The following is a 6,114-nucleotide window of genomic DNA, read 5'->3' as shown; positions in this document are numbered from 1 at the left end:
TGTCATGCAAGTTCTTTTCCATAAGCATGTATGACTATATACGGAATACATGCCTACATTACATTGATGAACTGGAGCTAGTTCTATGTCCCCCTATGTTATGACTGTTACATGACGAACCACATCCGACATAATTATCGTTCACTAATCCGGTGCCTACGAGTTTTCCATACACTGGTTCTCGCTTATTTACTTTTCCGTTGCTACTGTTACAATCACTACAAAATACCAAAAACATTACTTTTGCTGTCTTTATTTTTGTTACCGTTACCACTACTATCATATTACTTTCCTACTAAACACTTTGCTGCAGATACTAAGTTTCCAGGTGTGGTTTAATTGAGAACTCAGCTGCTAATACTTGAGAATATTCTTTGGCTCCCCTTGTGTCAAATCAATAAATTTGGGTTGAATACTCTACCCTCGAAAACTATTGCGATCCCCTATACTTGTGGGTTATCAGCAACGATCATTTCACTCTAGGGTGCAAGAGCATAAAGAAAAGAGAAAACAATGATGTGTGCGGCAGCTACCTAGGGCACCCTAGGGTAGGGATCTCCACTACAGATCCTTTTTTGAAAGCGCCTCCAGTACAAATCGGCTTCTCCCTCGTCCTCTTGAAAAAAACCGATGATGAGTGCGGCGGTAGGGTTTGTACGAGTACTACGGCGTGCGGGGCCACGTCGTAGTAAACGGGTTCAAGTCAACGCCTTAAATATGTGTGGGCCGCTTGGTTTTATGGGAACGAGGAAGCATTTTGGGTTCGGGGACCAGTGGAGATATAGTACGTACAAAAAATTGTGGACGTAGGTTCGACCGAAAGGCAATGATGCATGGGCCCTGCATTTTGATATACCCGGGGCCGCGTGAAATTTGCTACTCTACTCAAAACTAGTAAGGTACACATGTATTGAACACATGAGATTTCGAAACCAAATTATGAATAAATACACACTATAGCATGTAAAGCTTTGAGTCATATATGCATGATGTAGATGTTCCTTTAGTTCTTATAGTTCATCTCACTCAAAATCAATTAGTTTTATAAAAATGTTAAGGTTCATGGGGTTGTGCATTGTAAATCATAAAGTAAAAAAAACAAACAATGGCAATTCATTTAGAAAAAAAATCAATTATGATACAGAAGATTCTAGAACAAAGGAGAAGTGTTTGTGTTTTGAGGTTTGTGCATTATGCTTAAGTTCAACCATGGAGTGTTCTAAATTGTACATGTGGCAGATCTGGTGGAATATTGATGATATCCAATGGCCAGTAGTGCAAGAAAAGGGGGGATTTTTTCGACTTGCGGTGTTTTTTTCTCTTTGATTTTTGCTTGGAAAGCATAGTGCCTGCTTGCTACCCCTCCCCGTGAGCGCCCCACAAGTGGGGGCTGGGCGTGGCGTGTGCACCTAGGCAGGCCAGGGCCCCCTCGGGGCAAAGGATGCCTCTGCTGTGTGCCCGCCTACGCGCACACCTCTCTAAGAGCTTTGGCATTGGCTCCTTGCACGAAGCCAGCGACTGGGCTAGAAACCACGCCAGGAAGCCCCTCCCGCGAGAGCAGGCTTGCCGGGGTGGAGGGCGTCTCCGCGGCAGAAGTACCAACCCAAGACCGTGAATATGAAAGGTAAATCACATGAGCTACTCTAGTCGAGAGCCCGTTGGCTCGCGACAATGCATTCTAAAATTAACTCAAGAAATATAGCATCAGGAAATACTTTCACTCCCCACGGGGGCACATTCAAAAAAAATTATAGGAAGAACAGAGAAGTACAGGCCTAGAGGGACACGTTGTCGCCCGTGTCGTCGTTGTTGCCATCATCATCAGCTCCGCCCTCCTTGGCCGCGGGCGCGGCCACGTCATCAGCAAGAGCAAACTTCTTAACCAGGTCATCCATGTGATCATCCAACCAGCTCGCAAGCTTGCCCTGCATGGCTCCGGACAGGGGGGCTATCGTGGCGTTGAAGTCAAAAGCTGGGTCTTGGTTGAGAAGGCAACTGAAGATGCGCGAGAACGCACGCCCAAGGAGATCCCGGCTCTTCTCCTCAACGAGCTGGCGAGCCCTCGTGGCCTTGCTTTCGAGGCAGGTCATGACTTGGGTAAAGAAGTGAAGGTAGCCAGCGTTGTCGGACTCGTGCGGGCGGGCGATGTTCCCTTTGCAGATGGTGTTCAAGGCGCGGTTGGCCCTCGCCCTCATGTTTTCAAGCATCTTGGAGCGCTCCCGCTGCAGCGTCCGATAGTGGTTCGCATCGGCTGACACCCTCTCCATGAGGGATGAGACACCCGCGACCTGATGCCGAAGAGAAGACATATCTGCCTTGGCAACAACTCGGGCTTCCTCGACGACCTTCCCGTGTCGCTCTGCCTCGGCAAGCTGGGCTTGGAGAGCATTGGCTTTGCCTTGCAGCTCGGCCTGCTGTTGCTTGAAGTGGGCCTCGTCAAGCCCCAACGAAAAGGGACTCGCGAATTTCTGCCACCTTCTGGTCAACCTCCAGCTAGATCTTCGCCTCCCAGGAAGCAATGGCCTCCTCGTCCAAAGCCACTAGACGCTCCATCACCTCCAGTCGGTCACGCTCCAAGCTTTGCGCCATCGCCAGCCTCGGTCGCGTCAGTAGGGGCCCCACCCGGCCACACCCAAGGGCGGCTTTGAGTGTCTGGACCTACCGTTCGAGATCAGCATTCAAGGCTCGAAGCTCCTTCTCGCGCTCTCCGGCTGCCTAGTGGCACTGCTCCGCGGCCCGTGCCCCCTCCTGAGCATGGATCCAGGCCTCATGAGAGGCCGCCAGGGACCCCTCGACATTCGCACAGGTGAGCTCATGTTGCATGCTGATACGTCTCCAACGTATCTACTTTTCCAAACTCTTTTGCCCTTGTTTTGGACTCTAACTTGCATGATTTGAATGAAACTAACCCAGACTGACGCTGTTTTCAGCAGAACTGCCATGATGTTGTTTTATGTGTAGAAAAGAAAAGTTCTCGGAATGTCCTGGAAGTCCACGGAGGCACTTTTTGGAATTAATAAGAATTTTTGGCGAAAGAATTAATGCCAGGGGGCCAACAGCCTATCCACGAGACAGGGGGGCGCGCCCCACCCCCTAGGGCGCGGCCCCCTATCTCATGGGCCCCCTCGACCTCCTCCGACCTCAAGTCCAACTCCATATATTCTGTCTCGAGGAGAAAAAAATCTAGGAGAAAGTTTCATCGCGTTTTACGACATGGAGCCGCCGCCAAGCCCTAATCTCTCTTGGGAGGGCTGATCTAGAGTCCATTTCGGGCTCCGGAGAGGGGGATTCGTCGCCGTCGTCATCATCAACCATCCTCCATCACCAATTTCATGATGCTCACCGTCGTGCGTGAGTAATTCTATCGTAGGCTTGCTGGACGGTGATGGGTTGGGTGAGATTTACCATGTAATCAAGTTAGTTTTGTTAGGGTTTGATCCATAGTATCCACTATGTTCTGAGATTGATGTTGCTATGACTTTGCTATGCTTAATGCTTGTCACTAGGGCCCGAGCGCCATGATTTCTGATCTGAACCTATTTTGTTTTCATGAATATATGTGTTTTCTTGATCCTATCTTGCAAGTCTATAGTCACCTATTATGTGTTATGATCCGACAACCCCGAAGTGAAAATAATCGGGATACTTCTCGGTGATGACCGTAGTTTGAGGAGTTCATGTATTAACTATGTGCTAATGCTTTGTTCCGGTTCTCTATTAAAAGGAGGCCTTAATATCCCTTAGTTTCTGCTAAGACCCCGCTTCCACGGGAGGGTAGGACAAAAGATGTCATACAAGTTCTTTTCCATAAGCACGTATGACTATTTACGGAATACATGCCTACATTACATTGATGAATTGGAGCTAGTTCTATGTCACCCTATGTTATAACTATTGCATGAGGAATCGCATCCGGCATAATTATCCATCACTGATCCATTGCCTAAGAGGTTTTCATATATTGTTCTTCGCTTATTTACTTTTACGTTGCTACTGTTACAACTACTACAAAAACCCAAAAACATTTATCTTTACTTTTGCTACCGTTACCATTATTATCATACCACTTTTGCTACTAAATACTTTGCTGCAGATACTAAGTTATCCAGGTGTGGTTGAATTGACAACTCAACTGCTAATACTCAAGAATATTCTTTGGCTCCCCTTGTGTCGAATCAATAATTTTGGGTTGAGTACTCTACCCTCAAAAGCTGTTGCGATCCCCTATACTTGTGGGTTATCAAGACTAATTTCCGGCACCGTTGCCGGGGAGCATAGCTCTATTCTCTGAGTCACTTGGGATTTATATCTGTTGATCACTATGAAGAACTTGAAAGATGATCGAACTACTATTTTGCCCTCAACTACGAGGGGAGGTAAGGAACTGCCATCTAGCTCTGCACTAGATTCTCCTTCCGTTATTAGTAGGCTTGCGACACCTAAACCTGCTACTGGTATGAATTCTGATATGTCGCATGTTATTGATGATGCCACTTCTGCTGTGCATGATGAAACTACTTCTGTGCGTGATACTACTTTGCCATTAGGTGAATTTCTAGATGAACAACTTGCTAGAGTTAGGGGGAATGAAAATATTGAAGAACCTATTATTGATGATAGTGATGATGAAGGTTCCCCCAATGATTATGTATTACCTGTTGTTCCTAAGGGTTATGTTATGAATGAAAAAGCTGCGATGGAAATTCTTGCTTGCAATGATAGAAATGATCTTAAGAAATTATTAGCTAAATGGAAGCAGTAGTCTCTTAATGCTAGAATGAAACCCGATCCTGTTTTTGCTACTTCACCTATCAGTGTTACTGATAAGGATTATGAATTCTCTGTTGATCCTGATATTATTACTTTAGTTGAATCCGATCCTTTTTATGGCCTTGAATCTGACACTGTTGTGGCACATCTTACCAAGTTGAATGATATAGCCACCCTATTCACTCATGATGAGAAGTCTCGCTATTTATATATCCTTAAGATATTTCCGTTCTCATTAAAGGGTGATGCTAAGACTTGATATAATTATCTTGCTCCTGGTTGTGTGCGTAGTCCCCAGGATATGATTTATTACTTCTCTACTAAATATTTCCCTGCTCATAAGAAACAAGCTGCCTTACGGGAAATATATAATCTTGTGCAAATCAAAGAAGAGAGTCTCCCACAAGCTTGGGGGAGGCTTCTCCGGTTACTTAATGCTTTGCCCGATCATCCTCTTAAGAAAAATGAAATACTTGATATCTTTTATAATGGACTAACCGATGCTTCCAAGGACTACTTGGATAGTTGTGTTGGTTGTGTTTTAGGGAAAGAACAGTCGACGAAGCTGAAATATTATTGAATAATATGTTGACTAATGAAAATAATTGGACTCTTCCCGAGCCAATTCCTGAAGTAACTCCTGAACCAATTGAGCCAACTCTTGAGCCTATTCCTAAACCCACTCCGAAGAAGAGAGGTGTTTTATTTCTCAGTCCTGAAGATATGCAAGAGGCAAAGAAATCAATGAAAGAAAAAGGTATTAAAGCCGAAGATGTTAAGAATTTACCACCTATTGAAGAAATATATGGTCTTAATATACTGCCTGAAGAAACACATTGTCTTGATAAACCGACACAGGTAGTAAAGGTAAATTCTCTCTATAGATATGATAAAGTTGAAATACCCTCTACTAAATTTCATAGCCCATGTTTAGATGAATTGGACGACTTTATGGCTGGACAATAAAGTTTTAATACTTTTGTTGGTAGAGAGTTAAAGAATAATGCTTTCGAGATTGGACGTGTAGGTGATAATCTGGCTAGAGTTAAAGATGAACTTCACCGCGTTAGCAAATATGTTTCTATGGTTGCTACTCAAGCTGAGCACGTACTCAAAGCTCAAAATGATTTGCTTGATGAATTAAGTAATAAAAATGAATTTGCTGTTAGAGTGGCTACTAAAACTAGTAGAATGGCTCAGGAACCTTTGTATCCTGAAGGCCACCCTAAGAGAATCAAGCAAGATTCTCAGAGAAATAATTTGGAGGCACCTAGTTCTTCTAAAAAGAAGAAAAAGAAAAACTATAGAACTTTGCATGCTTCTAGTGAATCTACTGTAGACACA

This window comes from Triticum aestivum, chromosome 3B (genome assembly GCF_018294505.1).
Source record: "Triticum aestivum cultivar Chinese Spring chromosome 3B, IWGSC CS RefSeq v2.1, whole genome shotgun sequence".
In the NCBI taxonomy this organism is placed as follows: Eukaryota; Viridiplantae; Streptophyta; class Magnoliopsida; order Poales; family Poaceae; genus Triticum; species Triticum aestivum.
The sequence above is the reverse complement of the archived record's forward strand: the minus strand, read 5'-3'. Positions refer to the sequence as shown.